Consider the following 25,118-nt stretch of genomic DNA (forward strand, 5'->3'; position numbering starts at 1 on the left):
ACAAAGAAGAATATCTGGTAGAACTGAGGGAGACAAAGAAATTAATCAAGACAGCAAAAAATCAAGTGGAAGAGAGGATTGCCAAGGAGGTAAAGAGAGGTGACAAAACATTTTTCAGATACATCAGTGAAAAGAGAAAAGTTCAAAGTGGTATAGTGAAATTGAAAGGTGGAAAGGATCAATGTGTGGAGAGAGACGAAGAAATGGCAGAAATATTAAACGAATACTTCAGTTCTGTGTTCACTAAAGAGGACCCTGGAGAAGGACCGTCACTACTATGATTACTATTGCCAACCGGCCCCAGCACCATTACCTCTCTCACCAAATCCTGTGCTCCATTAAGAATTAGATCTAAAATTGCTCCCTCTCTCATCAGTTCCAGAACCAATTGCTCCATAATATTGTCATTTATTCCATCCAGGAACTTTCTCTCTCTAGCATGTCCTGATGTTACATTTACCCAGTCAATATTGTGGTAATTGAAATCTCCCATTATTACTGCACTACCAATTTGGTTAGATTAGAGATGACAGAAAACTTGAAGGTTGTCTGGCAGGCCAAGTGTTAACTTCCACTGATTTATCCACCCCCTTAAACTTGTACATTAGAAAAATTGGCATAGTTTCTGATGCACTACAAAAAAAAAATCTGCACAGCTATGAAGAGAACACATTAGGTATCCTATTTAAAAGGGAAATCCAGATTTCAACATATCAAAATATGGAAAAGAAATTCTGAATTCTTCAGACTTGGAAGCCAAAAAACATACCAATCTGTACAAACTTTCAGTCAATGTTTCAATATAAAATCTAATTATTTAAGCATTTCCCCCCTTGCTTGAGTGATCTCAGGATCACAGTGTCCAGCCTTTTCAAAAACTGCTGCACTTTTAACTCCTACTGTCATAATGTAATGCCTTAAATTTGATATTGCTTTATGATGTTTACGCTATGTAAATCTGAGGTTTCATTTTTTTTGTGATCCGCTTAGGACAAATGTTGAAGTTGGTAAAATATTTAGTCAGATGATATGCTGTCTATAGTTGGTAAAGGAGCTTCAACGTCTATGTCAGCCTGCTGGAGTGAAATTTCACTAACAGTGATCTGCATATTCTAGAGCACAGAATTCAGAATTTGTGACTATTAGTTGGTGCCCAGAATTCCAAGCAGGACGACAGAAGAGCTTTTTGCCAGTGTGGATAGAAGAATGAAGGTGTTTAACATTTGAAAAAGAAAAAGAAGCAGCTCTGCTTTTAGGTGGCAGAAAATACCTCGGGTCGCTGTCAGCTCTCAGCAGTTTCAGTGTACGACTAAAATGGTAATTTATCAAGTTTTCTATGCTTTTTGTACAATTCTGGTCGCCGCATCTCGAAAAAGATATAATTGCGATGGAGAAGGTACAGAGAAGGGCAACCAAAATGATAAGGGGAATGGAACAGCTCCCCTATGAGGAAAGACTAAAGAGGTTAGGGCTGTTCACCTTGGAAAAGAGACGACTAAGGGGGGATATGATAGAGGTCTTTAAGATCATGAGAGGTCTAGAACGAGTAGATGTGAATCAGTTATTTACACTTTCGGATAATAGGAGGACTAGGGGGCATTTCATGAAGTTAGCAAGTAGCACATTTAAAACTAATTGGAGAAAGTTCTTTTTTACTCAACGCACAATTAAACTCTGGAATTTGTTGCCAGAGGATGTGGTTAGTGCAGTTAGTATAACTGTGTTTAAAAAAGGATTGGATAAGTTCTTGGAGGAGAAGTCCATTACCTGCTATTAAGTTCACTTAGAGAATAGCCACTGCCATTAGCAATGGTAACATGGAATAGACTTAGTTTTTGGGTACTTGCCAGGTTCTTATGGCCTGGATTGGCCAATGTTGGAAACAGGATGCTGGGCTTGATGGACCCTTGGTCTGACCCAGTATGGCATTTTCTTATGTTCTTAACCCTGGATATGGGGAACACCCACTGCTTCAATGTTACAGTGATCTTCTGGGCTTGGAAAACCTGAGGACGTTCTGAGCGCTTGCTACAGGGAGACTGAATACTAACAGCACATGGTTTGCTATCTCCCATGACTGCAATGTGGGATTTACATTTTTTGTTGGCCTACATACTTTATCTTTCTTTAAGCATTAAGATATCCTAGGGAGGAGGGAAGGGAGGTAACATTCATACACACACATATGACGAGAATATTTAGTGGCATTTGTGTGTCTGTACATGTGTTAATTTCAAGATGTGTATACAAACGAATGAAGTGCTTGTCTGTGGGGAAGAAGGGCAGGTGAGCGCAGTGGTGTCAGAAGCACAGTGTTGATATCATTAAGGCATTCTGATTTAAGGACCACGATGACGGACAAATCAACCAATTCGTGTTTAGTGATGGTTTAGCACATTTTTGTGATCGCAATCTGAGTTTTGAAACAAGATCCTTACTCACCATTTTTGCATAGAAAATGATATGAGAACAAACCCTCTCCCCCCAGGAGTCTGTTTCTTGTGAGGGTAGCTTGCATTTCAAAAAGGAGACTGCAGTCACAAAAAAGGGGCATAAGCCATGGCCCAGGATGTGGATTGCTAGGACAGAATAAAACTGGTCCATTTCAATTCAACAACCTATTCATGTACCTAAATGTTCTTCATGCAACCATTATAGCAGCAATTAAATATGTAGTACAAATCACCCTCTCTCTCTCTTTTCTTCTTTAGAATAATAAAATACAAGATTTGGTAAGCAGGATAGAAATGGCTTCCCAAAACCTGTCCCAAGACCTGAAGACGATTGGACAGAAATTCCTGAGTAAGATTTATTTATTTATAATTTTTATATACCGACATTCTTACATTAAAATGCAAATCATACCGGTTTACATAAAACAGAAAAAGCAGGAAAAAATATTTCCATAGTCAAATACAGAGAACATTTATAATAAAATTGTTAACAAAGGCATAAGGTAGGAACTTGAAAAAAGGTTACTTAACAGAAAACGTAAAAGAAAAAATAGTAAATGAAGCACAAAGAGTTGACGTCGGGGGAGGGGCATGGTCACACATCGCAGTCACCCATTTCCCCTCACCTCCTGATGATAGTTCCGTTTCTTTTTTTATTATTTAAGATGGTGTTCACTTCTTGCGGGGGCCCAGGATGGAGGGTGGCCTCCCCGCTCGCTGGCGCCTGATGGTGAAGCGCTTTTCAACTGCTGCCGGAGCTCACAGTGACGTCGGGGGAGGGGCAAGATTCAGGAACTCCCTCAGTCAGGGTTCTTCAACATTATTGCGTTTACCGTTCTTCTTCTGTTCATTGGTAAGTAGTGCTCCAGATACTAAGGAAAGGGTTTAAAGGGACACATGCCACCTACAGGCCAAGGACCAGATATTAAATATACTTAATTTCAAAGAAACAGTTCAAAGAACATGTTCTCATAGATCAGTGAAGTCTGCTGTTTAGATGATGCCTTGGATTTTGATACGATTTGGTATTTTGTCTGCACGGATGAATATGTTCTTGGGAAATAACAGTCAAACTAGTTCTAGGTGAAAACATTTTAATGGACTAACTCAGTACATCTGGGGCTAATTCAGTAGCCTGGAGAGCATAGCTCGGGAAAGCTAGTCACAGACGTAATGAGTTAGTTCAATATTTTGTTGACCTAATTTCTACATATTCACGTGAATTAACATTGCGACCACAAGATTTTGCTAGGGAAATAAGTAAAGGCCTCCATACACATCATGCTTATGCCACATTACAATTTTGTCTAGACTTTATTTAATGAACTCCTTTTTCTTATTAAACTCTAAACCAAAGCTCCCCCGCTGAATAATGCTATGAGCTTCCTGGGATATTAAGTTCCACATTTAGCCTCCCAGGAACTTTAGTGATCTTGCCCCTCTTCCAGCGGAGTGGAACTTGGCTGTTACTAGCATGGAAGAAAAAATTATCACCTCTCCCCCCACCACAATTCAGAAAAAGGGACTGTGGAACTGGCTACCAGCAGCAGGTGTGATATAAGGAGAAATGGATGGTAGATCCACAATACAATGGGCACTGCCCAAATTTTATGCCCGAGGTTCAGTGGGAATGGCACAAAAGAAAGAGAAAGGAAAAGCTGCCCTGAAGAGCACCAGAGTGTATTACACGCTGCCGACACCACTCTGTGTGTTTTAGAGGGCAACTTTCAAAGCCATTTATGCAGACTAATAGTGATTGCCACGTGTACACTGGTTATCTGCAAGTTGCCCTACTTCAATTAAGGCCAACAGAACAAGGAGTGTTCCACAATGCTTGTACCATTAGCCTCATTTAGGGGAGGTGTTCTGGAGGGGTAGGGGAGGAGAATGTTTGGGACAGGATAGAAAACTAGCATGTTTAGATTATATTTTCAAGTCTACGTGCATTATTTTCCGAAGATGTTCTTACCTGGCACCAAGAGCAGTTGCAAGTGTCCGAGTACTTGATATCCATGACAAATTTCAAAATGACTCTCACTTGCCCACAAACTTAAAGGTGATGCAGAGTCCTTGAGTAAAAAAGGCACCTACAGATTTGGCTCATGCGGAGAGTGTGAAAACTGCCCCCTTCCGCCCCCCACCCACCCACTAGCCCTTTCAGCTTGAGTTTATTGAACAGAGACAGCAGTAATGAAATTATCCTCTCACATTTCTGTCTCTAGATGCCCCAATATGAAGTTAACACAGGCAGCAGCATCTTCTTCTTGCTGCTTTGATGGCAATTAACCTCTGTTTGTTTCCAGTAAACCAGAGTTTCTCTTTGCATGTTAAACAGAAGCTGATCAATTGCTCTCTTCTCCCATTCCTCTTCCTAGTTGCTGTGCTGCTGATGGTTGAAATCGCCTGCAGCTACTACTGTTGCGGGGTTAATAAGAAACACAGGCTCATCAAGGTTGAGCCAACCCCGGATGTATGAAGACCCACAGAAGATGTTCCGAGGAAGCAGCTGGTCCTACCTGCGTGGGCTGGCACTCAAAAGAACCAGCTCCCTACCACCGTCCTCCAATCACCACCGTTATGTCAGCTCATTCAAAGTCACCTTAGTAACACCATTCAACAGAAACAACTGGTGAGAGGGAAAAAAAAACAAACCCAAAAAATCAGAGTCTCGTTGGGATGTCTGCCACAGTCCGTCTTTAGACCCCCAAAAAAAGAGACTGCTACTTTCTAAATGACTATGCGCAAAACAAAAAACAAACATTAACTTAGCATCCAAATAAAGAACTATAAAAAAAATGTTAAAGATACTGGAATAACTGCAAATAAAACAATCTTTACATTTTCTTTGATGACAGCTAAAGAAAAGAACAAGCAGACACAAACTGTGTGGAGGAACCAAGGATGAATTTTATATCTCTGTCTTCCACTAGTTACATTTTTCACTTTACTATTTCAATCCCTTATCAGATTTTTTTTTAATTATTTAAAGAGACTGGAAATACATTTTATGGACATGACAACTAAAAACAGGATCACCTCTTTCAGTTCTGATTGTGGGGAGAAAAACTACTTTTTTCAGGAGATTGCAAACTAAATATTTCTTTTGAGATTTGTTTTATGAGGACTTCCACAATTTATTATTCCTACTGTGTACTGTACATTTGGCAGTACTTATATTTTTATTGGTAAAATGGAAGAATTTTAAAAATATAAACAAGTTATGGATGCTAAGATCATCCTGACAATGTCATTTACTATTTCAATCCCTTATCATCGGATTTTTTTTTAAATTAAAGAGACTGGAAATACATTTTGGGGTAGATTTTCAAAAAGAGCGCGTTCGCGTACTTTTGTTTGCGCACCAGGCGCAAACAAAAGTACGCTGGATTTTAGAAGATACGCCGGCCCATAGGCCGCCGGCGCGCGCAGAGACCTGGGACGTGCGTAGGTCCCGGGGTTTTTGGAAGGGGGCGTGTCGGGGGCGGGACCCGATGACGCGGCGTTTTGGGGGCGGGGCGTGGCGTTTTGGGGGCGGGACCGTGGGCATGGCGCCGGCCGGGGGCGTGGTCAAGGCCTTCGGACCAGCCCCCCGGGTCGGAGCACGGGGCGCGCGTAGATTTACGACTGCTTCTCGCAGGCGTAAATCTACGGACAAAGGTAAGGGGGGGGTTTAGATAGGGCCGGAGGGGTGGGTTAGGTAGAGGAAGGGAGGGGAAGGTGAGGGGAGGGCGAAAGAGAGTTCCCTCCGAGGCCGCTCCAATTTCGGAGCGGCCTCGGAGGGAAAGGTGACAGGCTGCGCGGCTTGGTGCGCGCCGGCTGCCCAAAATCGGCAGCCTTGCGCGCGCCGATCCAGGATTTTAGAAGATACGCCACGCGTAGGTGGCGTATCTTCTAAAACAAAGATTTTAGAAGATACGCGTGGCGTATCTTTACGCCACGGGGGCGTGGTCCAGGCCTTCGGACCAGCCCTCCGGGTCGGAGCACGGGGCGCGCGTAGATTTACGTCTGCTTCTCGCAGGCGTAAATCTACGGACAAAGGTAAAGGGGGGGGGGAGTTTAGATAGAGCCGGGGGGGTGGGTTAGGTAGAGGAAGGGAGGGGAAGGTGAGGGGAGGGCGAAAGAGAGTTCCCTCCGAGGCCGCTCCGATTTCAGAGCGGCCTCGGAGGGAAAGGTGACAGGCTGCGCGGCTTGGTGCGCATCGGCTGCCCAAAATCGGCAGCCTTGCGCGCGCCGATCCAGGATTTTAGAAGATACGCCACGCGTAGGTGGCGTATCTTCTAAAACAAAGATTTTAGAAGATACGCCACGCGTATCTTCTAAAATCTCTTTTTAGAAGATACGCGTGGCGTATCTTTACGCCACGTGTGGCGTATCTTCTATCTTAGAAGATACGCCACCTACGCGTGGCGTATCTTCTAAAATCCTGGATCGGCGCGTGCAAGGCTGCCGATTTTGGGCAGCCGGCGAGCGCCGAGCCGCGCAGCCTGTCACCTTTCCCTCCGAGGCCGCTCCGAAATCGGAGCGGCCTCAGAGGGTACTCTCTTTCGCCCTCCCCTCACCTTCCCCTCCCTTCCTCTACCTAACCCACCCCCCCGGCCCTATCTAAACTCCCCCCCCTTACCTTTGTCCGTAGATTTACGCCTGCGAGAAGCAGACGTAAATCTACGCGCGCCCCGTGCTCCGACCCGGAGGGCTGGTCCGAAGGCCTGGACCACGCCCCCGGGCCGGCGCCACACCCACGGTCCCGCCCCCGAAACGCCACGCCCGCCCCCGAAACGCCGCGTCATCGGGTCCCGCCCCCCTGACACGCCCCCTTCCAACAACCCCGGGACCTACGCGCGTCCCAGGGCTCTGCGCGCGCCGGCGGCCTATGGAAAATAGGCGCGCCGGCACGCAAGGCCCTGCTCGCGTAAATCCGGGCAGATTTACGCGAGCAGGGCTTTTAAAATCCGCCCGTTTATGGACATAACAACTAAAAACAGGATCACCTCTTTCAGTTCTGATTGTGGGGAGAAAAACTACTTTTTTCAGGAGATTGCAAACTAAATATTTCTTTTGAGATTTGTTTTATGAGGACTTCCACAATTTATTGTTCCTACTGGGGGTCATTTTCAAAGGAGTTACGCATGTAAATGTGACATACTATCGTAGCAATTTTCAAAAGCTATTTACTCGAGTAAAGTGCACTTGAGTAAATCCTATGGACAATTCAATGGCATATATTGTAGCAATTTTGAAAAGCCCACTTACTTGAGTAAAGTGTAAATGCTTTTTAAAATCTACCCCATTGTGTACTGTACATTTGGCAATACTTATATTTTTATTGGTAAAATGGAGGAATTTTAAAAATATAAATAAATTATGGATGCTAAGATCTTCCTGACAATGTCATTTACTATTTCAATCCCTTATCATCGGATTTTTTTTTTAATTATTTAAAGAGACTGGAAATACATTTTATGGACATGACAACTAAAAACAGGATCACCTCTTTCAGTTCTGATTGTGGGGAAAAAAACTACTTTTTTCAGGAGATTGCAAACTAAATATTTTTTGAGATTTGTTTTATGAGGACTTCCACAATTTATTGTTCCTTCTGTGTACTGTACATTTGGCAATACTTATATTTTTATTGGTAAAATGGAGGAATTTTAAAAATATAAATAAGTTATGGATGCTAAGATCATCCTGACAATGTCAGATCTTAAATCAATGATCTCTTCTAGTATTTCCAGTAGTTGCTGTGTTTTTAATTGAGCTGCACATTTATCTGTACAAGGGAGCATAAAAAAAGGCAGCTGAGCTATTTCATGGACAAAAAAAATACTTTAATGTATATTAAAAGGACAACAATTTGAACTCTTAAAAATTATACCATCAATAAATTTTGGAAACTAGCTACATGGCAATCACATTCAAAGACTTGAGGATCCAGTGGCCCTTAAAGGGGTACTTCACGTTGAAGTGCATTCCAGGTGTTGCAGAGTAACAACATAAAAGGGACCACAGTAAAATGATTTCTGTGCCATGCCATTGTCTAACAGAAATGGAGCTGTGATGTTCGAGACAGGGATATCATCTTGCTGAAGTGAGAGACAGCAGGACAGGGAGAAAGCTCATGCCAAGATAATGGTGGAATTATGCCAACTGGGTAGCAAAGATCATTAGAGTCTGTGCACTGGTTGGCACCAGAATGAGACTAAATACAAGCCTATCTCCAGTACTACATGCATGTGCTTTATGGGTCTCATGCATTGTTTCCCCATACAATGTGCCTCTGCAAAACAATTCTGGATGTCTCTGGCTTTTTAGGTGTTACAAAACAACTAGCCTACCTTTCAGTCACACCCTCCTTTGCTCACATCTTTAAGCATATAAGAGGCAAAAAGCTTTAATCTACATCCAAAACCTGCACTAACCATTTTAAGGTGCAAGAGAAAAGGAAAACCACTGGATTTGTATTTTTCTATTTTCCTAAGTCATGAAAATGAAGAATTTGACTGTTTTCATACTACCTGTTTGATGAATGTAAATATTCTGAACTGTTTTGTATTGTGATAGAGATAAGATTGTATATAATAAATATCTGAAAGGTTGATGCTATCTGTTCAATTGTATTTTCCTGACTATTCTTTCTGGCTGTCAATAGCTTACTGAACTCAAGTCCTTTTAATGGCAGTATGTAGTATGGTAAAAGTGTTTTTATCTGATAATTTTCTTTCCTCGTGTCCTGCTAGACCAGTGATGGCTAACCTATGACACGCGTGTCAGAGGTGACACGCCGAGTCGTTTTGGCTGACACGCGCAGCGTTTCAAGGACTATCAGGATTTTATTTTTTTTTTATCAGCTGCGCCGAGCCTTTTCTTTTTCAGCTGCGCCGACCCTTTAAAATGTGTTTTTTAGTTTCCCCCTACCCTCCACCAATGCCCCCGGGCGCAGGGAGGCTCAAGACAAAGATCGCGTTCAAACGCGCTGATGCTCCTCCTTCCTGCCTGTGCGGCCCCGGAAGTAAACGTTGCCGGAGCCGCGTGGGCAGGAAGGAGGAAGAGAATCAGCGCGTGCAGAAGAGGAGGAGCCGCCGCGGGTCACTGCGAATCCCAAGTCGCAGCGGCCCAAGAAGAGGAAGAGGCCCGGTAGCAGGGCTGCCGCGGCCCGAGAAGATCAGGGCCGCTGCAGAGCCCAACCTGTGGTGACCCGCGAAGAGGAGGCCCAGAGGTGAGAGAGAGGCTGAGGGCCCGTAGAGTGCGTGTATGAGGTGAGTTGAGAGAGAGGACCTGAATGTTTGCAGAGACAGCATGTGAGAGCCTCTGTGTGTGTGTGTGAGAGACAGAGCATGTGCCAGTGAGAGCCTGTGTGTATGAATGATTGTATGAGAGAGAGCGTGTGCCAGTGAGAGCCTGTGTGTATGAATGATTGTATGAGAGAGAGCGTGTGCCAGTGAGAGCCTGTGTGTATGAATGATTGTATGAGAGAGAGCGTGTGCCAGTGAGAGCCTGTGTGTATGAATGATTGTATGAGGGAGAGCGTGTGCCAGTGAGAGCCTGTGTGTATGAATGATTGTATGAGGGAGAGCGTGTGCCAGTGAGAGCCTGTGTGTATGAATGATTGTATGAGAGAGAGCATTTGCCAGTGAGAGCCTGTGCTTGAGTAAGACAGCATTTGGGAGTGAGAGAGAGCCTGTGTGTGTGAGAGAGTCAGACAGCATGTGCCAGTGAGAGCCTGTGTATATGAATGATTGTATGAGAGAGAGCATGTGCCAGTGAGAGCCTGTGTGTATGAATGATTATATGAGAGAGAGCATGTGCCAGTGAGAGCCTGTGTGTATGAATGATTATATGAGAGAGAGCATGTGACAGTGAGAGCCTGTGTGTGTGAGAAAGAGAAATGCATGTGAGAATGAGAACCTGACTGTGTGTTTGAGGGAAGAAGATGGAGAAAAAAGAAACAGAAAAAAAGACAATATAAAAGGAATTGGCAAAAAAATAAGAAAGGGAAGGTGAAAAAAAAGCCTGTGACCAACCAATTAGAAAACTAAGATCAGACAGCAAAGGCAAAAAAAAAATTTACTTTTTAGTGATTGGCACATGTAATCTTTGGGAATGTGCAAGAATAGCACGTTCTCTATGCAGATCTCACAATGTACGAGATCAGCATGGAGAAAGTGGAAGCCCACGGGGCCTGCACAGAGGAGGCAGCAGAATGGACTTCAGTGTCAGTAGCAGCAATCGGCACCTCCGCAATAGCACGCGGCATCAGTGACAGTGGCAGCAGAGGAATGAGAGAGGCTTCTGAGGTTGCTGGCAAAAGAAAGCGAGGGGGGGTCTGCCTTTAGTGTGTGAATGTGAATGAATGGGACTCTGCCTGGGGGTGTATATGTGTGAATGCATGGGTGCCTGCCTGGGGGTCTGTGTGTGTGAGAATGAATGTGTGCATGCCTGGGAGATGGGGAGGGAGTGTTGTGAAAATGAATGGGAGCCAATAAAAGAAACCGACTGACAGATGAAGTTTGTAACGCTTGCTTGGACTTGAAGTGTACGAAATACCAACCTTCAACTGAAGATTTAGCCAATGAAATTCAGCAACAAAAAAGTCACTAAGCAGGTAAGGTAAAGAATTATTTGTTTTTGCTTTATTAATAAATACAGTATATATATTAAAATTATAACTTTGCTTGATTAGAGCTACAAATATCACAAAATTATGGATTTTTCTAGAAGTGACACACCACCCGAGTTATGCTCAGGTTTTTTTATGAATTTTGACACACTGAGCTCAAAAGGTTGGCCATCACTGTGCTAGACCAATCCATTACCCTTTGGATTTCCTCATTCCTCAGCTGCCAGTCACAGAGATCACACACCCCTTATGCAATCAGTCTTTTGCATAAAAGGGGGAGTAGTCAGTGGCCCTGGTCAGCAGCCTCAGTCAGAGCAATCAGACAAGAAATCTCAAGTATGCCCTTTCTTTCAGTTCTTATTACATTTTTTATGATCGCTTGAGATCATCCCCTCCTCAGGGGAGGGCAAAGAGGGAGCATGGAGAGAGAAAGAGAGAGAAAGAGAATTGAGGGCTAGGCCCTTGTCCAAGCCTTTCTGTAGAAGGTCCAAGATTTGCAATACATCCATTATCCATGATCAGATTCCATTCTCTTGACAGTCCACCTCAAACAACCTCCAGATTCTGACATAGGCTAAGGAGATTAAGTTTTTACATGCTTTCAGCATTGTGGCTAGTATGGATATTTCTTGCGAGTATCCTGTTTTGAAGTCGTACCTTCTCAAGAGCCAGACCATATCCCAAAGATGGAGAAGGTTCTCCTGTCTGTACCAGGCCCTGTCCTGGCTACCCCTGTTCTCAGGGTTGCCACACACTGTCTTATCAGGCCTTCTTCTTGGTCAGACCAGTGTTGCCGCCATCATTTTTATAGGTGGCCTTATCTTCTTTATCCTTCCTTACATATCAGTCACCAAGATGAGAATATTAACCGAAGACTGACCTTGTGTATCAGATGGAAGCAGGTCACTGTATCCTTGGATTCCACATTGCAATGACTGACTTCTAGGTCTGGCCTGCACCTCCTGACAAGATCCTTACAAATATCTTCTCTTCCTACCAGATGTCATACTGCTAACTGGGACCCAGACTGGGTTAACACATGTCTATTCTTGGGCCACGCATAGTCTTTAATCTTGGCCAGAGAATCCTCTGTAGTATTCTGATGACCCTCGATTGTGCTTTGTTCAATAGTTCTAGTGCTGCCTCTTTTAGCCCAGCTTAGATGGGCCAGTATGGCTAGAGATCAGAGTGTCCCTTGGGCGGTCATTACTCTGCTTTCCCTATGGGGTGATGCTCTGATACCAGGTAACCTCTTTTTCTCCCCATCCTGACTACTTAACAGTGTATATTAGGGTGCTTTGAAAAGGTTTTTTCTATGAAACCAAACTAATTGAGTAGAAAAATCATTACTGCACTGTGAAACTGCTCTAAATAGAGTTGTAAAACTATTCAAGATTGTTGGCATGCCAGAATAAGTTGAAATGCTAGAATGTAGGCCAAAAGCTAAAAAGTATGTTGAGTTCAATATGACATATCGTTCCTGCCTTTACATTTTATTTATTTAGCATTTTTTTATATACTGAGGTATAGCAGAGTTGCCTTCACTCCGGTTTACATTTATAACAACCTGTTACATTAAAAAATGTAAAATGTAATTTTAACAATAAACTGAGAACTGGCATATAATGTAGTATAAACAAAACAAGATATACAAAAGGATAGGTACATTGAAATATCTGAGTTCAAATCATAAAAGGAGACATCTGTAGCTTGAAAGCAGGAGAGATTGTCATAGGGGGAGATTGAATGTTAGAAGGCTATGGGATTATATTTTAAGATCATTGTGCGTGCTGTCATTAATAGTTTGGCTGAGTAGCCAGGCTTTTAGGTCTTTTTAAAAAGATTTTATGTTTTCTTGAACGGTTAGGTAATGAGGTAACGAATTCCATAACTTTGGGCCAATGATGGAAATGGCTCTGTTTCTGGTGGAAGACAGTTTGGCATGTGGAAGTGATGGAATCACTAGTTGAAGTTTACTAGTTGTTCTTGTGCGTAGAGAACAATGGATATGTATGATGTCATCAAGGGCAGTGTAGTCTGCTTTATAAATTGCTTTATGAAGTATTGAGAGAACTTTGAATTCTATTCTTTTCTCTATTGGGAGCCACTGTAATTGGTTGAGAACAGGTGTAATGTGTTCAGATTTTCTTTTACCAGTCATGAGATAAAATTATAATTCCAACCAATTAGGAAAATGTTATGCAAACAAACTAGCTTATTGGTGTGTAAATTGGATGTGGCTATCTATTTAATTTGGTGTGTATTTAATCTGGCAGTGCTCTCTGAGACTACTAGCAAGTCAATTCAAAACAATCTCACACTCTCCTGAAATATTACATATTTTATCTAAAATAAAGTTCTTTCTTAAGATGCCAGTGTTTAAGCATTTATTTATAGAACCATAACAAGGGTCCTCAGTCTGAAATGAGGCACCCTGAAGTCCCTGCTCATTCCTCTTAAATCTAGTATGGGCACATCATCTTTGCCCTTCCTTGGCCCCACAAAGTAAAGTGAACACACACTCTATCCCTTTCCTGGTGGCAGGATTGGAATTATTGCTTTAAGTCCTGTATCCTTTGCAGGGATGCTTCTACTACAAACACTCTGAACTGCCAAACATGGGGGAAAATAAAAAATAAATCTGGAGCTGGGGTGGCATCATTGTGCAAGTACACCTTTAAAGTTATATTTGGAAAACATTGGCTCACTAAAATATGGGCCACTTCCAAGGAAAGTAGAGTTAAATTGCTGCCTTGACTTACTAGCGGAGGGGCTTAGAATATTTTATTGGGCAGAGTAGCTACCATCCACAGCTTCAGGTGGGTTGGTCCTCAGCCTCTTGGCCCTACAAAAGGACTAGAATCTCCCTCTAGATACCTGTGACGTTACCGACCCAGCCTCCTTGCCCTTATGCTGGTACTTTTTTATTTTATTTTTATTTATTTATCGAGTTTTATATACCGTCGTTCGGTTTCGCCATCACAACGATTTACTGTTTTGATGTTTAACAGGATGTTTAAAAATTCACGTGCTTGTTAAAATATTTATTGTAGGCGTTATAAGATAGTTCGGTTGTTGAACTGTACAGGTTAAATTACGTGCTTTGGATTGGTTCTACATGCTTATATGGGTCGGTAGGGAGGAAGTTATAACAGAGTCATTGGCTGTTGGTAGGCTTTGGTGAACATCCTAGTTCTTTTTTGAAGGTTTTCTAAGTCCTCACATGTTCAAATGACCTCTTTCCTCTGCCTGCCTTTGTGGCTTGGTTTTGCCTAAGTCCTTTACTAGATTCTCTAACTTCACCAACAAGGAGCCCCCTCTCCGCTCCCAAACGGGAGCTTACACAGACATGCCTTAGATGCTGAGTCCGCTGCCCAATTATGGAGCCACAGTAGTCTTCTAATTGCCATCTCAAAGGCAATCGACCTTCAGGATAACTTGACCAGGTCATACAATATATATGCCAAAAAGGCTACCGTCAATTCTCTGGTATTGTTGAACACAGCTTAGGGTAGCTTGAGCTAATAACTCCAGAAAATAGAGTCCCGAATTGTCATGTCCACTGTGGCGAAGGCCTGCTTTAGAACCGCCTCTGTCTTCCTTCCTGGGGTCCCTCAAGGCCCCCAGGAAGGAAGGGCACCTTCCTCTATGGGATGGTGGTTTTGCAAGCCATAGCTGACATGAGCATGCCCACTCTTGGGACGCGCAGCAGCTAATTCTTCTCATCCTCAGGGAGAGGATATAATCACTCCATTATCCTGCCGCCTTTGAGCCGCCCTGAGAGAAGTTCCATTCTGACAGTACCATCCATCTTAGGACCTCATTTAATGAAATAGTTCTTGTGGGCTTACTAATGACCTGTAAGATATAGGTTGCCCTCCGACATGTCCTCTGTTTTAGTGTTTGCTGTTTTCAAGGCTGTCTGAATGCTGGTGATGAAGTCTGCAAGTTCTTCCTCAAAGAGCACTGTCCTTCCTGAGAACTCCTGGGTACACCCGGCGCAGATCTGACTGCCAGCCATCCTTCTCCTGGAGTCTGGCATGGTGGTCATACAAGGCAAATCCCTTCACTTCCACGTCTCCTGTGAGCAGTTAGGGGCTCCAGTTCTGTTCCCCAAAGATCCATGGTCTAGGGATTTTGCACTTGCCATAAAGCCCATCTTCTACATAGCACAGAAAGCCTGGTATATTACGAGGACAAAATCAGGGGAAAACCCTCTAGGGTGAACTCCTGCCGTATCCCTAAGCTGATTCTAGAACAAAGCCCTGCTATGAGTCTATCATACTGTTCCTTTGGGCTGCTTCAGTTTCCCCTTCCACAAGAGGAGCTACCGAGTCTACTTGTCCTGGAATGAGACCTTTTTCCCCTAGGGTAAGGGAAGCAGCATCCAATCCATAGCTGATGTTTCACCCCTCCCGAAGCTCTTCCCCTACATGAGAAGAGATACAGTTATGCCCTTCCCAGGTGTCCACATCCGGTTTGCCATCACAAGATGGGCAGAAGGAGCCTACCTTACTGGGCACCTTCCAAGTGCCAAGGAGCTGCACCTACAGCCACAGAGTATGTTTTCAGCTGTTAGCGTCTCACTGTATCCAGCACAAATTGTACTTATATAGAGAATCCCCACAAATCCCAGCTCCAAATCCTCTGCCCAGATAGCTTTAGCATTTCTAAATAATTGTAGCAAGGTTTTCACTGTGCCGTTCAAGCACACCGCCAATAGTTAGCTATTCTAGCAACTGCATTTTTTTTTTTTGCACAATGCGGTGCTACCGTTGGTGTACGGGCCTGCCTTAACCCCTGCTGCGGCTCGGTGCGGCCTACACTCTCTTCCTTTTCATGTGCTTCACCCTCTGGCTTACTCACCACCTACCTAATACCGCTGCTCAATGCTGCTGTGCTTTAGACCACTGAAGTCCTCGCTCATATGGTGTAGAAAAACTCTTGCTTTTACTTAGTTGTATTCACCTCAGTCTGAGCAAAGCAGAACACTCAACAACCAAAAAACGGGGGCAGGGAGTCAGAGACAGCGAGCGTGAGAGAGCGCAAGCCCCAGAACAAAACTCTTTTTGATAAAGGCAGGTCCCTCAGGATCACCACTTACTAGGGAAGGAAGTCAACCTAGGAGGGATCCTCAGACCCTCGCAAACAAGGATCCAAGCCCTAGGTACCTACAGCCAGAAAGAAATCTCTGGGAGACAGCTGCACTGGGAAAATCAACCCTGAGAGGTTGTTATCCCAGAAGCTAGTAAACTCCACCAGCCAGGGTGCAACTGATGAATCTGGGAGTAAACAATGAGTTATTCTACCCATGTTTGCAGCTACCTCTGCCTACTTTTCCTTTTATGCAAAAGAGTAACATCATAAGTGGGGTGTGACCTCTGTCTCTGAAAGCTAAGGAATGGGTAAAACCCAAGGGTAATGGACTGGTCTAGCAGGAAGAAAAGGGACTGCTGCTCAGCCACCAGGCTGACCCTGCAGGTACACTTTCAATATTAGTGCTGGGATAGAAACTTGGATTCTAACCTTCAAAAAAATGTACATGAGCAGGCACGCTTTTGAAAATCTAGAATCAAAAGTAAATATCATTGTGTAGTAAATAATGATTTCTCCTTTTTCAATGCAAAAATAAAAGAAAAAGAGGTTATTTGACTTTTCTTCACCTGCCAACCAACGGCAGTGCAAATGAGGTGCCACTTTCAGCCCATAAAAGGCTGACAGTTTCTCCAAAGCACGGGCGGGAGAAATCTTAATGTGTGGAATACATCTGGACTGTGCTTCTAGGATGGTTTGTTTTTTTTTAAACCATGTCCATGCCTCTTGCACACTTTTTACCTTTGTAGCTGCTCCTTTCAGTTTTTTCTATTTTTCTCATTTTGGGGCGGATTTTAAGAGCCCTGCTCGCCGGTGCGCCTATGTTCAATAGGCCTACCGGCGCGCACAGAGCCCCGGGACTCGCGTAAGTCCCGGGGTTTTCCGAGGGGGGCGTGTCGGGGGCGGGGCCGAGCGGGGCGCCGTTTTCGGGGCGGGACGCGGCGTTTCGGGGGCGGGCCCGGGGGCGTGGTTTCGGCCCGGGGCGGTCCGGGGGCGTGGCCGCGCCCTCCGGAACTGCCCCCGGGTTGCGTCTAGGTGCGCCAGCGGCCCGCTGGCGCGCGGGGATTTACTTCTCCCTCTGGGTGGCGGAAATCCCTCAACAAAGGTAGGGGGGGGGGTTTAGACAGGGCCGGGGGGGTGGGTTAGCTAGAGGAAGGGAGGGGAAGGTGAGGGGAGGGCGTTAGCGAATTCCCTCCGAGGCCGCTCCGATTTCGAAGCGGCCTCGGAGGGAACGGAGGTAGGCTGCGCGGCTCGGCGTGCACCGGCTACACGGAATCGGTAGCCTTGCGCGCGCCGATCCAGGATTTGCGCGGCTACATGCGTATCTACTAAAATCCCGCGTACTTTTGTTTGCGCCTGGAGCGCCAACAAAAGTACACCAACGCGCCGTTTTTGAAAATCTACCCCTTTATGTTTCCCTTTTGAAAGTTTAGCGCTAGAGCCGTAGATTTACTTACTGTTCTATGGTTAAATTACAAATGTAATACTATCATAATTTTAGTCTTAAACTCAAAATTTCATTGCATAAAGAGGAAATACTATACTTAAACTAATAGTATGAAGAGAATGATTTGTTCCTACTAGAAAATAGTCTGTATGCTACAAATCATATAATATTGCATCACATACTAATATAATTAGTATAAAGCAAGAACTAAAAGAATCATTAAAGAAGAAAGTATATATGTATTCTTGTTGCATTTTTTATAATGGATGAGTCTCTGCAAGAAGAACTGTTTCATACTGAGAACCAGGAATAGAAGTAGGTACGTGTAATAGGGAAGAACGAGTACGAATATATGATAAAAGAGAAAAAGAACATTGAAAACAACCTTCCTGTCATTAATTCAAATTTGATCATATTATGATTACTATTGCCAACTGGCCCCAGCACCATTACCTCTCTCACCAAATCCTGTGCTCCATTAAGAATTAGATCTAAAATTGCTCCCTCTCTCATCAGTTCCAGAACCAATTGCTCCATAAAATTGTGCTCTCTCCCATTAATCAATTCCTGGGCTTCTCTCTTTTCACAATTTCTCTTCTAAATGCTCAATCCCTCACCAAAAAAACTAATCTCTTAGATGACTATCTCACAGAAGAGCAACCTGACTTATTTGCCATTACAGAAACATGGTTGAAACCAGAAGACACAGCCCTTCTCAACCAACTTCCAATTCAATCCTACGATATCTTCTCTATCCCTAGATTGAAAAAAAGAGGTGGTGGTCTTCTTCTTGCTGCCAAAAAAAAATTTAGACTATCGCTTCAAGCATCCAGTTCTTCTCAAAATTTCGAATTCGCTGTCTTTAAATCATCACATCTGCAAATTGGCCTCACCTACTCCCCCCCTGGAAGTTTAGACTCAGATCCTTCGCCCTTAATAGAATGCATTGCTAAACACATAGACTCCGACTCACCTGCTATATTAATGGGAGATTTCAACATCCATGTTGATGCTACACCTCGTTCATCCAACTGTGAAGCCTTCCTCAGCTCCCTCAATTCCATGGGTTTCAAACAACTCATAAACGAACCCACACACAAAGCTGGTCATACCCTGGATCTAATTTTCATAAATCACAATCTCTCCCTCAACTCCAATATTACCTGCCATCCTATACCTTGGTCTGACCACAAGTTAATTAACTTATCTTTACGAAACCACCTCTCAATACCTACTGCCCCCCAAAAAACCACAATCCATTTCAGAAAACTCTGCAAGCCAGATACCCTTTTATCTCATCTCACTCAGGAGTTAAATATTCTAGATCTTACAGACGCTAACTCAGCTTTGGCCTCCTGGTCTAAAATCACTAACAAAGTTGCAGACCTTACTTGCCCACTAATCACCAAAATCATTCAAAGCAACAAAGATCCTAAAAAACCTTGGTATACTCCAAATCTCAAATCTGTTAAACGTGATCTTAGGCACAAAGAAAAGATCTGGCGCAGTAATCCTTCAGCTACAAACCTCATAGCCTATAAAACTCTAATGCATCAATACAGGATCTCCCTTCTTCGGATAAAAAAGGACTTCTACGCTCAGAAAATTCATAACTTCATATTCGATCCTAAAGCCCTCTTCGCTTTAGTGACATCACTCACCAAACAACCCGCTTTCTCATTCCCAGACGACAAAGCAGTAAGTAAAGCCGCAGAACTCGCCACCTATTTCAAGAACAAAATCCCTAACCTCCTGGACCCTCTCAAGATAAAGAAAGCCTCTTCTCTTCCTCATCCACTCTCCTCCCCTCCACAAATCACTGCAAGCCTTGAGATCCTTGAACCGGTCTCCTCGTTGGAAATTGAAAATGTTCTAAAAAGACTCAAACCTTCCTCCCACCCACTAGATGTAATTCCAGCTAATCTCCTTATCTCAATTGCCAAAGACATCTCTTATCCTCTATCACAGATCATCAATGCCTCCTTATCACAAGGTCTCGTTCCTACCCCACTCAAACTCGCCATTCTGAAACCTTTGCTAAAAAAACCAAATCTCTCTCCAGATAATCCAGCCAACTTCCGCCCTATAGCTAATCTTCCAATCATCTCTAAAATCATGGAAAAATTAGTCAATAAACAACTTTCCGAATACCTGGAAAACAACAACCTCCTTTCATCATCTCAACTTGGTTTCCGTAAATCTAGAAGTACTGAATCCCTCCTTCTATCTCTATCAGACAATATTCTCTTGAACCTAGAGAAAAAACATTCCTGCCTCCTCATTCTTCTCGACTTATCTTCAGCCTTCGATACGGTGAACCATGATTTCCTCTTAGATCGTCTATCAGAGATTGGCATAAAAAACACAGCACTCAAATGGTTCTCATCTTTCCTCCAAAATAGATTTTACAAAGTCAAAATTAATAGTAAAGAATCACCTCCTTTCAGATCCACCATGGGAGTCCCACAAGGTTCATCTTTATCTCCTACATTATTTAACATTTATCTTCTCCCCCTATGTCAGCTCCTTTCCAATCTTAATCTTACACATTTTATTTATGCAGATGACGTCCAAATCCTTATCCCAATCAAAGATTCATTACAAAACACCTTACAATTCTGGAATTCCTGTCTACTTTCCATCAACAATCTCCTAACAAAGCTTAATTTGATACTTAACTCCAATAAGACAGAATTTCTGCTCATCACTCCAGATGGCAACCATTCCTCACTCAACACACACTCCTTTTCTCCTCCAGCCTTCTCCACCCAGGTCAGAAATCTTGGGGTCACCATGGACAATCTGCTGAACTACAAAACTTTCATCAATAACATCATAAAGGATTGCTTCTTTAAACTTCAATTATTAAAGAGACTAAGACCCCTATTATATTTCCATGACTTCAGATATGTTCTACAAACAATAATATTCTCGAAAATAGATTATTGTAACTCTTTACTGCTTGGTCTACCCGCTAACACTTTGAAACCTCTACAATTATTACAAAATGCCACTGCGAGGATTCTAACCAAATCCAACAAAAGGGAACATATTACACCCATCTTAAAGAACCTTCACTGGCTCCCCATCAATCAGAGAATCTTCTATAAAACCATAACAATAATCCACAAAGTCATCAAAAACTCTTCTCCAATTGAACTCACCATCCCTTTACAACTTCACACCTCTTCCCGTCCAACGAGGCTAGCCCAGAGAGGCACGCTTAAGGCCCATCCGCTCAAAACTTCTCTTAGTAAAAGAGCTCTTTCCACCGCTGGACCTAAACTCTGGAACTCTCTCCCTCCTGACCTGAGATTGGAACAATCGACTCCCACCTTTAAAAAGAGACTCAAGACTTGGTTGTTTAATCAAGCATTCTCCTAATCCCAATAACTATTCTGATCTTTTCAATATTCGACCTCAGGCCCAACTCATTCAATTCCGAACATATATTCTCCTAAATTATTTTGTTGTTTAAATTGTACTCTCCTTACTCCGTTGAAGTTATTTATTGTTCTCATTAAGTTATTTTATTTTATTTTTCCAAGTTAAATCTTCCCTGTTCTCTGTAAGACATTATTCTACATTCTGTCAATTTTATTGTTACAATGTAAACCGAATTGATTAGTAACTTTGTTGCTAGAACTTCGGTATATAAAACTGTTAAATAAATAAATAAATAAATAAAATTGTCATTTATTCCATCCAGGAACTTTCTCTCTCTAGCATGTCCTGATGTTACATTTACCCAGTCAATATTGGGGTAATTGAAATCTCCCGTTAGTGCGCACTAATCGGAAAAAACGATTTTTAACGATTTTTTAACTAAAAAATCGTGCCAAACATGATTTTCTTCTCCTGCCAGATGATTTCGATCATTAAGATGATAGGGCACACGATTCACATCCCTAGTCACTAGTTAACAAGAAACTGGAGGGGAATGGAGTAGATGTAACTCCATTTACAGTAGAAATGTATGGAAAGAGCTGGAGAAACTGAAAGTGGACAAAGCCATGGGGCCTGATGAAGTTCATCCCAGGATACTGAGAGAGCTCAGAGATGTGCTGGTGGGTTCGTTGTGTGACCTGTTCAATAGATCCCTAGAAACGGGAGTGGTGCCGAGTGATTGGAGAAGAGTGGGAGCAGAGAGTAGGCTGGAAACTGTAGGCCTGTTAGCCTAACCTCGGTGATTGACTTTTTTGATTGGGTGACTATGGAATTGGATCAAGGAAGAGCACTTGATGTCATCTACTTGGATTTCAGCAAAGCTTTTGATACGGTCCCGCTCAGGAGACTGGTGAATAAAATGAGAAGCTTAGGAGTGAGTGCCGAGGTGGTGGCCTGGATTGCAAACTGGTTGATGGATAGAAGACAATGTGTGATGGTAAATGGAGCTCTCTCTGAAGAGAGAGCGGTGTTAAGCGGTGTACCGCAAAGATCGGTGTTGGGACTGGTCCTGTTCAATATCTTTGTGAGCGACATTGTGGACAGGATAAAAGGTAAAGTTTGTATTTTTGTGGATGACACTAAGATCTGCAACAGAATGAACACACCGGAAGGAATGGAGAGAATGAGACGGGATTTAAGGAAGCTGGAAGAGTGGTCGAAGTTATGGCAGCTAAGATTCAATGCCAAGAAGTGCAGAGTCATGGATATGGGGAGTGGAAATCCAAATGAACTGTATTCGATGAGGGGTGAAGGGCTGATGTGCACGGAGCAGGAGAGAGACCTTGGAGTGATAGTGTCTAATGATCTGAAGTCGGCAAAACAATGTGACAAGGCGATAGCTAAAGCCAGAAGAATGCTGGGCTGCATAGAGAGAGGAATATCGAGTAAGAAAAGAGAAGTGATTATCCCCTTGTACAGGTCCTTGGTGAGGCCTCACCTGGAGTACTGTGTTCAGTTCTGGAGACCTTATCTCCAAAGAGACAGAGACAAGATGGAGGCGGTCCAGAGAAGGGCGACCAAAAAGATGGAAGGTCTTCATCGAATGCCTTATGAGGAGAGATTGAAGAATCTAAATACGTACACGCTGGAGGAAAGGAGGAGCAGAGGTGATAATGATACAGACTTTCAGATACTTGAAAGGTTTTAATGATCCAAAGACAACAAACCTTTTCCATCGGAAAAAAATCAGCAGAACCAGGGGTCACAATTTGAAGTTCCAGGGAGGAAGACTCAGAACCAATGTCAGGAAGTATTTCTTCTTGGAGAAGGTGGTGGATGCCTGGAATGCCCTTCCGGAGGAAGTGGTGAAGACCAGAACTGTGAAGGACTTCAAAGGGGCGTGGGATAAACACTGTTGATCCATAAATTCTGGAGGACGTGAATGAATGTGGAAAAAAGGATTTGCATTCACAAAAAAGCGGGGAGTAGATTGCTTGTTACAGCGGTTATCACCCCAAACCAAATATGCCTGATACTTCACTTTCAATGCATATCCAGCATAGCTCTCTGCTTCAACGGCAGGGGAGAAAGACTGATACTTCACGCATATCCAGCATAGCTGTCTGCTTCAATGGCAGGGGAGAAAGACTGATACTTCACGCATATCCAGGATAGCTCTCTGCTTCAACGGCAGGGGAGAAAGACTGATACTTCACGCATATCCAGGATAGCTCTCTGCTTCAACGGCAGGGGAGAAAGACTGATACTTCACGCATATCCAGCATAGCTGTCTGCTTCAACGGCAGGGGAGAAAGACTGATACTTCACGCATATCCAGCATAGCTGTCTGCTTCAACGGCAGGGGAGAAAGACTGATACTTCACGCATATCCAGCATAGCTGTCTGCTTCAACGGCAGGGGAGAAAGACTGATACTTCACGCATATCCAGCATAGCTGTCTGCTTCAACGGCAGGGGAGAAAGACTGATACTTCACGCATATCCAGGATAGCTCTCTGCTTCAATGGCAGGGGAGAAAGACTGATACTTCACGCATATCCAGGATAGCTCTCTGCTTCAACGGCAGGGGGAATGAAGAAAAGGGGATCTATATATAGATAACGAACAAGGACTGAATTACATAGTATGGGTAAACAAATAAGCATGGGTGTAGCTTGCTTATTGCGGCAGTTACTACCCCTAACTAATTAAGCTAGATATTTCACTTAGATGCAGCTCCAACACTGCTCTCTACATTAATGGTGGGGGTGGAAGGGAAATAGAACCAAAAGGTCACTAAGAGCCAAGAGTAACAGATAAGTATGAGAAAAAAAAAGTGCGAAATTTGCTGGGCAGACTGGATGGGCCGTTTGGTCTTCTTCTGCCGTCATTTCTATGTTTCTATGTATCAAAGCATTATGGTCCCACCCGGGATCTCTAATAGGATATTTTTGATCTGCAGGGATTTCTCCTTCTCCTCGGTGTTCCCTTTCCCATATTTTCATTCCAGCTGCTCTAATCATAGCCCTTTCTTCTGCCGTAAACAGGATGCCCTTGATCAATGTTAATTCCCCCCATGCATAATTATTGGGGCCTAAGAACTGGTCTATCTGCTCTGCCAGCCCTGCTGGGTCCTCCAGTAAGGACTTCATTTCCTTCTGCACTAGTGAGTGGGCTACTAATATATATATAGAAACATAGAAATGACGGCAGAAGAAGACCAAACGGCCCATCCAGTCTGCCCAGCAAGCTTCACACATTTTTCTCATACTTATCTGTTTCTCTTAGCTCTTTGGTTCTATTTCCCTTCCACCCCCACCATTAATGTAGAGAGCAGTGATGGAGCTGCATCCAAGTGAAATATCAAGCTTGATTAGTTAGGGGTAGTAGGGGAAGTAACCGCCGCAATAAGCAAGCTACACCCATGCTTATTTGTTTTACCCAGACTTTGTTATTCAGCCCTTATTGGTTGTTTTTCTTCTCCCCTGCCGTTGAAGCAGGGAGCTATGCTGGATATGCGTGAAGTATCAGTTTTTCTTCTCCCCTGCCGTTGAAGCAGAGAGCTATGCTGGATATGCGTGAAGTATCAGTTTTTCTTCTCCCCTGCCGTTAAAGCAGAGAGCTATGCTGGAAATGCATTGAAAGTGAAGTATCAGGCTTATTTGGTTTGGGGTAGTAACCGCCGTAACAAGCCAGCTACTCCCCGCTTTGTGAGTGCGAATCCTTTTTTCCACATTTCCTCTTGCTGTTGTAGCTTAGAGCGATGTTGGAGTCACAGTAACCATGTGTATGTTTATTGAATAAGGGTATTATCTCCAGGCATGTACCCAATATTACCTCCCCCTACTGGCACTTCCCTTAATGGATACAGGGACTTTGCTTTTTCAGTGTTCTCTGCCTTTCTAGCTTTCCTCCACCTCCTAATTCTAAGGTTCCAGAAATAGGGAATTGTTCCATATCTTTCTTTAACTGCTTTACCTCCCTTCCTAACACTGGGGGTTGTCTTTCCTTTTGCCTGCACTCCTCCTTCTTCTCTTCTTCCCTCTGTGCCCCCGCTGCCTCTCTGGCCACTTCACCTCAATCTGTCTCAGGATTGCCGGGATCATCCGGCTCTCCTAGCC

The 25,118-nt window shown here is 43.5% G+C and overlaps 1 long non-coding RNA gene across 1 annotated transcript; it reads left to right on the forward strand.

The window, feature by feature from the left end:
* The first annotated feature begins 429 nt into the window (after positions 1 to 429).
* LOC115099357 lies at positions 430 to 3,248 on the forward strand. The gene is made up of 3 exons (XR_003858754.1): positions 430 to 1,317; positions 2,712 to 2,802; positions 3,119 to 3,248. It is a non-coding gene; the product is annotated as an uncharacterized LOC115099357 (long non-coding RNA).
* Positions 3,249 to 25,118: the final 21,870 nt, after the last annotated feature.

This window comes from Rhinatrema bivittatum, chromosome 9 (genome assembly GCF_901001135.1).
Source record: "Rhinatrema bivittatum chromosome 9, aRhiBiv1.1, whole genome shotgun sequence".
Taxonomy (NCBI): Eukaryota; Metazoa; Chordata; class Amphibia; order Gymnophiona; family Rhinatrematidae; genus Rhinatrema; species Rhinatrema bivittatum.